A 13,073-nucleotide genomic window follows, 5' to 3' on the forward strand; every position below is an offset into this window, starting at 1 on the left:
TACAACCAGGATAAATACCGTGATATTTAATTTTAAGTAATGTCATATCTCCTATTATTTTCTGAAGTTTCATCTGAAGGTATGTTAAAATTTTACAAATATAACAAATAAGTGTTTGAGCTACAAATAAACAAACTCTGTCTTTCTTGTTCATTAATTCATCAAGATTACAGTTATCATCTCAACCAATTCTAATTTTAAATCTTTTTTTTTTTGTAACTATTTTTGTATTTTCTTTAAGGAATGACTGTAATATGTTTTCTGTCTATGAAGAAATAACAGAAAAAATGTGGTGCACACCGAATAACGCGCGTAGCGGGTTATTTAACAGTGTGCACCAATTTTTTTATGTTATTTCGAATAGACAGAAAAAATTTAACAGTCATTTCTTATAATTTAATTCTAAATTCCATTTTAAACCGTAGAAAACCATGAATAAATGTTGATGACGTCACGGTCACATGACTAAATTATGTCTATGGGCTCATAACAAAGAAACGTCAGCCAATCAGAAGACGCGTTATATCCAAAATTAAATTATTCATAAATAAACTTCCATTGTATCGAATTTTAAACTATAACGACTAGTATAGCATTATTTGGGCAATGCCTATTAATTTGGTGGTGTGAGTTATATATAGATTTACAAAAGACTTTTTTTTTCGACAGAAAAAATAAAACCGGTTTGATATTTTCATTGATTATCATAAAAAAAATCACAAAAATAAGGTATGATAATCGGTATGCGGTTTTGTATTCAACATAAATTTCAGAATAAATCATGCAATTAGATATAGGAAGATGTGGTACGAGTGCCAATGAGACAACTCTCCATCCAAATAGCAACTTATAAAAGTTAACCATTACATGTATAGATCAAGATACGGCCTTTAAGACGGAGCCTTGGCTCACAACGAACAACAAGCTATAAAGGGCCCAAAAATTACAAGTGTAAACTTTCAAACGGGAAAAACAACGGTCTTATCTCTATATATATATATTTATATATATAACAAGTCTAAAAGGGTACTACATCACCAAAAACACAATAAAACGAACAATATGTTAGATATTTCGGATAACATATATCCTTCCTCGGTAATAGCACGATGACAAATGAATGATGTAAATTCAAATTAAGACTCTATCAAAATCTTGAAGTTAATACAATTTAAGCACCCACTGGAACAATTTTAAAATTTCCAAACACGGCGCAAAGACTACAAAGATATGCCAAAATAAAAATAGTTATTTACGATGTGAACTGGCACAACTCTAAATTCCCAAAGGTGGTGATAGTTGACATGTTTAACAACCGCGTGGAAATACAGTCCCAATAAACAGTCCTGGCCGATCTAAGCTGGTATAATATTTAAAATATGACAACGGTAGAAAAATTGTAACAGAGACTGCGTATTTAAACACCCCAAATATATAGTAATTTGATGATAAGAAAAATTAGTAATACATTTTTACTAAGGTTAAGTAAGAGAACGTGGCTATGTATTTACACATCCCTGCCAACTGTAAAACTAAATTAAAACTATTATAATTAAAAAAATTCTGAAAAGTGTAAGAGTCAAGTACGGGAGCCGGAGTTACTGGACACAAGTGATGGCAGGAAATTAGTGATGGTAGGGAAAATGAGTAACTCTTCTATGCTTTTTCATTAAAGCCCTCTGTGGAAACTGTCCTGAGCTTTCTTATCCAAAAACTTTCCAGAGCAAGTCTGTTGGGACTGTATTTCCACGCGGTTGTTAAACATGTCAACTATCACCACCTTTGGGAATTTAGAGTTGTGCCAGTTCACATCGTAAATAACTATTTTTATTTTGGCATATCTTTGTAGTCTTTGCGCCGTGTTTGAAAATTTTAAAATTGTTCCAGCCTTGCTTAAATTGTATAAATTTCAAGATTTTGATAGAGTCTTGATTTGAATTGACATGATTCATTTGTCATCGTGCTATTACCGAGGAAGGATATATGTTATCCGAAATATCTAACATATTGTTCGTTTTATTGTGTTTTTGGTGATGTTGTACCCTTTTAGACTTGTTATATATTATATTTTGTAGTGTACTGAATCATATTATATGATCCATCACCCCGTAAGATTTTTCGTTGACTATTTATTCAGTCATTTAATATATATTTATATATATATGTTACAGTACATCGGTGAATTAAAAATTACATGTAATCACTAAAATTTAGGAATTACATGTAATTCGCGAGGCACTTAGTAAATACAAGTAATGTTAGTTAACTGCTATTAGTCTGTTGTTATTTATTTATTATTGGCATTTTATTTCTTTTCTTTTGTTAAATCGTCTGACATCGGACTCGGACTTCTCTTGAACTGACTTTTAATGTGCGTAATGTTATGCGCTTACTTTTCTACATTGGCTACAGGTTTAGGGGAGATCTCATAAACATGTTTAAACCCGCTGCAATTTTGCGCCTGTCCCAAGTCAGGAGCTTCTGGTCTTTGTTAGTCTTGTATGATTTTTAATTTTTGTTTCTTTTGTATAATTCAGAGTTTAGTATGACGTCCATTATCACTGTACTAGTATACATATTTTTGAGGGGCCAGCTGAAGCTGACGGATGCGGGAATTCTCACTACATTGAAGACCCATTTGTGGCCTTCGGCTGTTGTCTGCTCTATGGTCGGGTTGTTGTCGCTTTGACACATTCCCCATTTCCTTTCTCAATTTTAATTCCTAAAATTGCCCAGTAATTACCAGTAATAACTGATTTTAAAATGATTTTTTAAACCTATTTACTAATTGTTAAAACAATGTTATAATATGGTCAACTGATCAAAAGTTATGGTAATACTAACTAGAAAATCAGTGAGTATTTGGCTAACAAAATTTTTAGGGTTTTGCAGAACCCTGTGTGTCGCCTACTTCTGCTGTGAGTCGCAGGCCAACCAAAAATAGGGGGAAAAAATTAAAAGTTTTCTTCTAGATACTATCTTTTGACTAGTTCTGTAAGAAGCTTCTGTCCAAATTTGTAAAAAATTCAAGATGGTTTATGAAATCTTAACTTTAACTGCAGAGTGAATGTTATGTTAATTGAAAATAAAATAGTCCGTTTAAATAAGTAGTATACGAAAAAAGATAGGTTTTTTTACAAACTTTACTTCTACATATCATCTTAATATGATCATAAACAAGCTTCTGTTCAATATTGATAGAAATCCAGGATATTTTGAGTAAGTTATTAAAATTTAATAAAATTTAATCACAGTGTGAATGTAATGTTAACTGGCCTAAAAACTAAGTCTTGTTATAAGTAAAATACGGAGAAACTTGATTTTAATTTTGCAAAATTTACTTCTTGAAAATTTATCTTTTGATCATAAACAAGCTTCTATTCATGTTTGGTAGAAATTCAGGATAATTTAAGAAAGTTATCAAAAATAAAAAAAACTTTAACCACAGAGCGAATATTTGTGGACGCCGCTGTTGACGGAATTAATGTTGGTTCGCTGTTTCTCGCTTTTGCGACAAAAAAACGCAGGCTCGACGAAAAGGAAAAAAATGTCAACATTAAAAGTATAAAAAAAGAGATGGACCATTTAGGTGACTTATTTAATCCACAAAAAGATCATTCTTATACAGGAAGAAACAATGATAAAATGTTGTTGCAGGTATATAAGCTTCAGTTTGGAGGTCTTGAAAAACTCATAAAAACACGGAAATATGAAAATGTGACTCTTAACGCCATTAATTTGTATAAATTTGATTGTGAAGAATGTCAGCTTCATCGCAAATGTGTGACAAAAAAATCGTAGTTAAACATATTTTGTAAAAGAAATTTAACTCATGTCATTGGACAAGTTGATATGCAGAGTATGTCTGATGGAGATTTTAATATAACAAAATTATGAGATTTTAAAAATTCTCAAGATCATTTAACCAAATTTGCCATAATCTAGTGTCTTTCTTAAAAAAAAAAGAGCTGCCTCAGTTGCCTATGAATTTCTCAAAAAAGTATGTCTCAAATTTGGATTGATATCATTGTCTTGCATGCTGAAATGATTCTTAGGGAGTTTCAAAACTTATAAAACAACCATTTTCCAGTTTCAATTCACAAACACTGAAGAGTATGCAATTTTAATGTGCCCTACAATCCTTGATCCTTTAAGTAAGCCCCTAAAATCCTTACCCCTTACTTTCTTATTTGATATCTTGAATTAAGTCTTTAATTTTTAAACAAAAATATCAAGTGACTAATTATAGGTTAGACAATACTTGGTCATGTCTTATGAAGATTTTAAGCCCAAGGCGAAGCCGATTTAGAACATATTCACACTTTCGAGTGACCTTACAAAACTATCCTTTACCGATGTAAAATTCAAACCTTAATTAGAGTTCACTTTTTATAATGAACTAAATATAAAACATAGGTAATGATCATTTCAATGGATGAAATGAAATAGCACTGACATAGTTTGTGAAGGATAAATTGTTTTTTTCTGCTTCAGGTAAAAGTTAATACTTATTTATCTTTATATTTTTTTAATTTTAAAAGCAACATAATTTTATATAAATCCTCTTTTTGAAATTGGACTTTTTTTTATATAAATTTAAAACTCTCTGTATGAATATTTGAATTCAGACTCTTCAACATTAAATGCTTACTTTTTATAGATAAATTTAAATGTATTGTGTTTCTCCGAAAACAATCTTTTGCTTTAACTAGAGGTCGGTCATTTAAAGACGTATCAACCGTATCATATACGTTGACGTATCCGCATCTGCAGATATACCAAAAAACTGTATGTAATCTCCAGCTTTAATTTTATGTACTTTCAATAATGCAAATGGGCAACTGATTAATTTCTAATGCAAAAAAATAACAAAACAAGTAGGACATACCGAGTTTTTGTGGAACATGTAATTCGACTTTTAAAGATATTCCGGATAGTTGGAACAGTTTACAGGCATGATAGGAGTGGATACGGTAAAATCGTTTATTTGTGTGCTAACTTGTGCTCACGTAGAACCAAATTGTTAAAATTGACACTCCGTAAATTTTATGGACACCATCACGAATTGGTGGATCCATACGATGTGTGTTTAACCAAACTAGCTAAGGACATTTTTACCACATGGTAGATTGTGGTTTGTCATTATGTCGTCTAATCTTTTAATTACCAAACGTGACTTATTCCCGATTGTGACTGTTTTGCTGAGTGTGAATTCACATTACTATAAGACGTGTTACGGTACTTGTCTATCCCAAATTCATGTATTTAGTTTAAATGTTTAATGTTATATTTGTAATTCTCATCGGATTTTGTCAAATGTGTTGACATCTTTTCTATTATATTTATGTGTTATGGAAACAAAAATTAATCACCGCCGTCATTTATTAGATTTAATTTTGGTCAACATAATCTGTACGATAATTTACGTTTGAAGTTGGATTCATAACAAACTGCACATATATATTATAGTTAATTGCTATTAATAAGTATTGCAATATGCATTGTGTTTAAATGCAATATCAGTATTTAGTTCTATTTTAATCTTTAATCAATCCTAATTCTATCTTACTTTTGAGATATAGTTTTTCATATGTGACGTAATTTTTAATGCCTTTTCACCATCGTATGTGACATTATTTTAAATGCCTTTTCACCATCGTATGTGACGTCATTTTCATAATTTACTGTGTTGAGGCCTGGACTGAGTCGGGTGTGTCTATTCTGTGTTGGTCATTCATTATGTATTCGTGTTTGTTTTATGTAATGAGTTAATACTTCAGTTTCATTATGTATATCTGTTATATTCATTTGATAAAATTTACTGTTTGCAATAGCATTAATTGTTCTAAATAATAAGGATGTTCTTATCCCAAGCATAAAAACTTAGCCGTATTTGACACAACCTTTTTCAACTTTTGATCTTCAGTGCTGTACAACTTTGTACTTTTTTTCGCTTTCGATCTTTTATATCTGGGCGTCACTGGTGAGTCTTGTGTGGACGAGGTGCGTTTTTGGCGTATTAAATTTTAAATCTGATGCTTTTTGTTATTCATTAATCATGTGTTTCTTTGTCTAATACGTTTTCCTATTTATTTGTATTGTAGTCCTGTAATATTATGTTAGTTTAAACATATTTATTCATCATCAATACAAATATATCATCATACAAAATACACAATAATAATAGGATTCGGAAACAAGCTATATATAGCTTATATTAATCCGTTTCCTTGAAATACCAACTCAAGTTAACTATTACATAAATATAGCATGCAATGTTACTATGATATGGAACAAGTATAAACTAAGTAACTATATAACAAAAAAGAAAGGAGAAAAAAAAATCATTTTAAAATAATGAAAATAAATACAACAAAAGAAGAAAAAAAAGTAAAAAAAAGAAAAAAGAAAACTACACCGAAATACTACACACATGTTTAGATGAAATGCAACTTAGTGAGAATAGTGAATAACAATTTAACTTGTAAACCTCTTGCACTTTAGTAGGAATTTTTGTACTTTTCCAAAAATATCTTTATTTTGGTCTAAATTTAGAGCTTGTGACCCAAATAAAAGTAAATTCGTGTTTAGTGTGACTGGATAATTAATTGAGAAAATAATGTCATTACGCAATTCGTCATATTTTTTTCAATGCAATAAGAAATGAGCTGTAGACTCGATCAAACCACACGAGCAGTTTGAAGAATCTACTAGATTTCGCTTGAACAAATGTTCATTTAGAGAACTACTATTCATCCTTAATCTGGCATGTAAAACTTGACCCATTCTTGTTCCAGTGTAGTAAAAATTTGGGCATTTATTATTTGGGTTTTTTATACGACTTTTAAAAATGCTTAAAGACGTAGAATTTCTCGTTTGGTCTGGTAACTTATTCCACAATTTAATAGACGAAGGAAGGAAATAATCGGAGTATAGATTGGTTCTTGTACGAATTTCCGAAGTATTTTGAGTCTGACGAGTGAAATGGTTATGTAAATTAACTATTTGACTTGGTACCAAGTTTTGTAAATAATATGGAGTTTCCTTATTCACCATTTTATAAAACATAGTGAGCTTGTGTTTTTCCCTTCTTTTTGAAAGTGTTTCCCAACCCGTTTCCTTATAAAGCATCTGTATCGAAGTTAATTTATTCCCACCTGTTACAATTCTCATAGCTTCAATTTGAACATTTTCCACTTTATTTATCAAGTATTGTGTTTGATTATCCCAAATGACATCCCCGTACTCTAATATTGGTCGAATGTATGAAAAATACATTTTTTCTAAAGTGAACCTATTCAGTACAAAACGCATCTTCCTAAGGATATTTATTCTATTGTATGCACGTTTAACTATATATTCAATGTGAATATTCCATAATCCATTATTTGAAAAAATAATACCTAAATGTGTATGAGTAGAAACTTCTTGAAGATCAGTGTCATTCATTTTTTAGATCGGATGACTAGGTTTTATTGATTTTCTTGAAATAATCATGGTTTCTGTTTTTTGTGAGTTAAAGTTTACAAGCCACTTAGAGGACCACATATGAATTTTTTTCAGATCTCCATTAAGAATTTCAGCAGTATTTTCAGGGGTGTCTACTGTCAAATAAATACTAGTGTCGTCTGCAAATAATTTGATAGTAGCTTTAATATCAGATACTATATCATTAATAAAGATAAGAAAAAGTAGCGGACCTAAAATTGAGCCCTGTGGGACACCTGCATTTATCTGTCTCCATGTTGAATTGCTTCCATTTAAGACCACCCCTTGACTCCTCTCAGATAGATAATCACAAAACCAATTAAGTAAATTTCCAGAAATTCCATATTGTTTAAGTTTTGATAATAGCCCTTTATGCCAAACCCGATCAAAAGCTTTGCTGATGTCACAAAAAACCATCCTAATCTCTTTTCCGTTATCTAAAGCTCTACCAAAGTAGTTAGAAATATCTATAAGTTGATTTATGGCAGAATCGCCTTTTGTAAAACCCGATTGATTAGGGGTGATTGTCCTATTTTCAATAAGAAAGTTGTGTACATGTTTATAGACACATCGCTCCATGCACTTTGATAATATACTTAACAGCGAGATTGGTCTGTAATTTTTTACTTCATTACAATTATTACTCTTAAAAACAGGAGTTACATTTGCTTTTTTCCAATCTGCCGGAAATATAGCTTTAGATAAAGATAAATTAAAAAGATTACAAAGTGGAAATTTTAGCTGTGATACAGCCTCTTTTAATAAAATTGGACTTATCAAGTCTGGACCTGAGGCCTTATTTGGATTTAAAATCTTTAAAACATCTTCGACCTCACTATCTTTAAGTGTAATGTCACTTAGTGTATAGTCTGGAACGGTTAAGTCAGGAATAACAGCTTCGGTATCATCTATGTTTGTCTGCATGGCAAAAAAGTTATTAAATTCATTCGCTTTATCGATATCATTAAAAAATCAAGTTATCATTCTTAAGCAGGGGAGGAATACCCGAGTGAGTAGGTTTGATACCAGAAATTTGGTTACAAGTTTTCCACCAAGTTCTTGCCGATAGGTTACTATTTGACAATTTTTGTATAAGATTATTTTGATATTGTTCGCGAGCTTGTCTTATTGAAGTGGTCACTTTATTTCTATTTTGTCTAAATTTATTCCAATCGGCGGGTCGGTTAAACCGCTTAGCTTTCGAGTGTAAACGGTTTTTCTTTCTTATGAGTTTTCTTAAATCGTTATTTAACCAAGCAGGGTCAGATTTACGAATAGTTACGATTCTATTGGGTATGGAAATTTCAGCTGCATCAAGGATACGATTTGCAATTTCTGAATTAATTTTATCAACATCATTTAGAGCAAATATTCTATCCCAGTTGGTTTTGGTCAATATGCGTCTATATTCATCAAAATCACCTTGCTTATATAACCATATTTTTCTTTTAAAAGACAAACAAGCAGGTTTTTGTGCATTAATAAACCCCATAACTGGACAGTGATATCTTATTTGGTCTAAAAGTGGTGGCCCGACTCCACAATACGGTACAAAATCGGAATTATCAGTTATAATTAAGTCAATTAGCGAAGACGATTGTTCCGTAAAATGAGTTGGATCTTCAATAAGTTGTTCTAGACTGTAATTTGTACAAATATTATGTATTTTGGAATTAGCCCCATTTAGCAAGTTATCGTTAAAATCTCCCGTTACAATAATTCGGTCACATTTTACATCATTTACGGCAGACTCAATTGAACTTTCAATTTTTGTACATATTTCATTATTACTTTTAGGTGGCACGTAGAAGGTTCCGTACAATACATTTTTGTTATTTATTTTTAGCTGAATCCATATAACCTCAACACCGGGCACTTCCAAATCATCACGTCTCTTCGAATGAATATTTTCTTTAACATATACTATTACCCCTCCCCCACTTTTCATGGGACCCCTATCTTTCCTGAATGGTTTCTGGTAGTTTAAAAGTTCAACTGAGTCTGACGAGTTATTACCGTTCAACCAAGTTTCAGTAAATGACAGTATATCAAAATCTTCGTACTCAGCAAGAATCAGATCAAGTTTTGGAAGTAAGCTTTGCACATTTAAATGTAAAAAGGAAATTGAAGTTGAAAACATTTCACGTATACTGTTACTCTCTGATACACTTTCGAAGCTAATATTATGATCGTCATTGTCATCAGATAGCGGATGAGGGCCAGGATTAGTTTCTATTCCACCCATAATAAGAAGTAATTGAAGAACAAGTAACACAAATATAATTTGAACAACGTTATCCGAAGACTGATCTCTATCCCCTAAACAATGCGATTGACTATCATTTTCGATAAAACCGAAATGTGAACAATTTTTTATGCATTTGTTTAAAACAGACAATTCAAGAGAAAACCAAATCATTGTGATAACTCTAAAAGTGTTAACCTTTTCTTTTGAAAAATACAACAAGTAGAAAAGATACACCTCATACGTATTACAAAATAGATTATTTGTTTTACCACATATGTTATGTACAAAAAGACCAACTCTCATTCTATATTGATCGATTCCAATACCCATTATGTAACACCAGACTGGTCAACTAAGTAGTGAGAGTGGTCATACAAAAATACAAGAAGATAACAATACAAGTCTACACTGTCTATAAATAAACATTCAATAGAATTCAAAACATTCAAAACAGTTTGCATTTCATCGGTGTACAAAAATAAGCAATAAAAAAAGGAATTTAACTTATATACAAAAAATATGTTCCTGACCAGATCAAGGAACATACAACTGGGACATGGAGGATTTAAAACAAACTTTTTTTATACTATCATGACTGGAAAATATTTTAATATAAAGGTCATTCGTTTGTGAACTATTGTGAACTGTTTTTTTACACAACCGTTAGGTCGTGATTGTACGCATGAATAAATATTTATACGATGTTAACAGTAAAGTTATAATTATTACTCTCTTAGATGTTTGTTAGATGTAACAACATTTTTATACATTTTTGTTGAGAATATAGATTGTAGCGAATTCATATTTAATATTATAAAACAAATAGCAGAATTATCATTTACCGATAACTTTACATTTATTTTTGTTATTATAATTTAAATGTTTATACATTTCTATTTGTAAATTTGAAGTTTTAAATATAAATACACAAGGCAAATTTATAAAAGAAAGCAAAAATATAATTTACCCTTTTTGATAGTAGGGTTTCCCTTAGTTTAACGATATACATTTTACGCAAATAACATTATGACACAATTTTTTAGGCATTAGTGTCTATTTTGCGAAGCTACTATCGTCTTAATTAGCTATATATTTAGATACAGTTTGTACATGTGAATGGTATCAGTGTCTAAGATCCATCTTGTCGGTCATCTGAGGTGGCTGATTGATTGATAGAAGAAGATACTGACTGAGCATAAGTACGGTATTTGGGACCCTTGGTACTCTCTTTGTTGTGGTGTCTTTCTTTAGAGTTCAGTTCGAGTCTATGAAGGAAGTCAAAGACGCCCGGAATACAAAAATTGGCACAAAACTGATCAAATGAGTCCTGAGTGTTTATTACATGTATTTGTTCTTGGTTGTCCTTCACCATAATTTTGCCATCGTTTGTCCATGTGTCCTTTATAATATGCTCTATTTTTAATTGTCGGACCTTGTAAGCAATGTTGTTTCTTGTTTTAGTTAAGTCCTCGTTTAGTTTAACATACTTCATATCCCGTCTATTTTTCAGTAGCTTTTTGCATCGAAGTATGCGTTTTTTGACTTGAGGATCTTTAAGTCTTACAATAATTTGCCTAGGTGTTTTGGATTGAACATGATTCTCATTTTCACTGCTGTTAATTGTGAGCGGCGCCGAACCAATTCTATGCGATCTTATAATGTCTCCAGGTTGCAGCTCTCTGTCAATCGATTTTATTAGGGTTGTTACCAGCTCGGTAGTTTTGTCCGATGTTTCCGTATTGCCACCATCAGGAATGCCATTGATTCTCATTAAATCACGACGACCATACTGCTCTAGAGAATCAAGATCGTCTCGCAATTTTTGATTTTCATTCGAAAGTGTATTTATCTCTTGTTTATATTGGTCTATGGTTGCTTTGATGGTATAATCAATTTCGGAATGTAGCATATTTTTTAGTTCCAGAGCAATTCTAGTTACATCGGATTGAGATAAAGTACATGTGATTGGCTGAGAGGTGGACTTCGATGGTGGTAGGTGGTCAAAAGAGCTCAGTCCAGCTTTTATAGGAGCATGCCTTATAACGGACGGATCTACATTTATAGACGGAGATTTTGATGTTTCTGGAGAAGTTTGCGATGACATTATAAACCTTTTTGTAGATTCTTGTACTGGTGGTGACGGCTTGCTGTCTCTACGCAGCCTGTGTTTATTAATATCAGGTGTAGACATTGACATTGATAATAGTAGTATTAATCAATGAAAATATTTAATGTTATGTTTACAATGTTTACATTGTTATAAATGACAGGTGACCGTAATTGTTTATGTTTATGTTTATGGTTGAATTACCTCGATAAGAAGAACTCACTGTATATAACGTATACAAACTGCCCACTGGAATACACTAACTTCACATCAGTTCATATCACAAATATCACATTTTGAAGATAGCCAATGTCTTTGTAACGTTCCACGTTACATTAAAGTTCGATATCACACATCCTCCAGAGTAGGGAAAGTGGTTAAATGGTCATAATTTTAGTATTTAACACGAGCTAAAAAAATAACGTCCACCATTGTACAGAGCATGCGTACAGTTGTCATTTCTATGTTATATTTTTTAGTGTAAATTGACATTGACCTAAGACGTATCACGGTACTTGTCTATCCCAAATTCATGTATTTGGTTTTGATGTTATATTTGTTATTGTCGTGGGATTTTGTCTGATGCTTGGTCCGTTTCTGTGTGTGTTAGTTACTTTGTAGTGTTGTGTCATTGTTCTCCTCTTATATTTATGCGTTTCCCTCAGTTTTAGCTCGTTACCCCGATTTTGTTTTTTGTCCATGGATTTATGAGTTTGAACAGCGGTATACTACTGTTGCCTTTATTTATTTGACAAATAGAGTGATACTCAGTGCAGTTTTATTAACTGTACATGTATTTCTATGACATCTGAAGACAACTCGTGTTTCTATTACCTCTTATGATAACACCGCAAATGAACACTATTCAAAGTTCCTTACAGGTATATAAGTAGTACATTTGATTTTTTGTGTGTGTTTATTTATGTAAGATCTTGAAATATTTTTTAACTAGATTATTAAAGGATTGTGTACGATATTCATGTACCTGCCCTACATTGGCTCTTTTTCAAGGGCATGCAAAAGTAGTTGATAGACCCCCTTATTATTATTTTTACAAAACACCACTATTGCAAATTTTGAAAGTGAATGTTTGATTGATTCGAACGTAAGGTGTTCTTAAGCTCGGGATCACATAATAACTTTTGATAAATCTGCAGATGCGGATACGTCAACGTATACGATACTGTTGATACGTTTTTAAATGACCAACCTCTTATATCAGCAGTCTGG

This window comes from Mytilus galloprovincialis, chromosome 8, assembly GCF_965363235.1.
Source record: "Mytilus galloprovincialis chromosome 8, xbMytGall1.hap1.1, whole genome shotgun sequence".
NCBI lineage: Eukaryota > Metazoa > Mollusca > Bivalvia > Mytilida > Mytilidae > Mytilus > Mytilus galloprovincialis.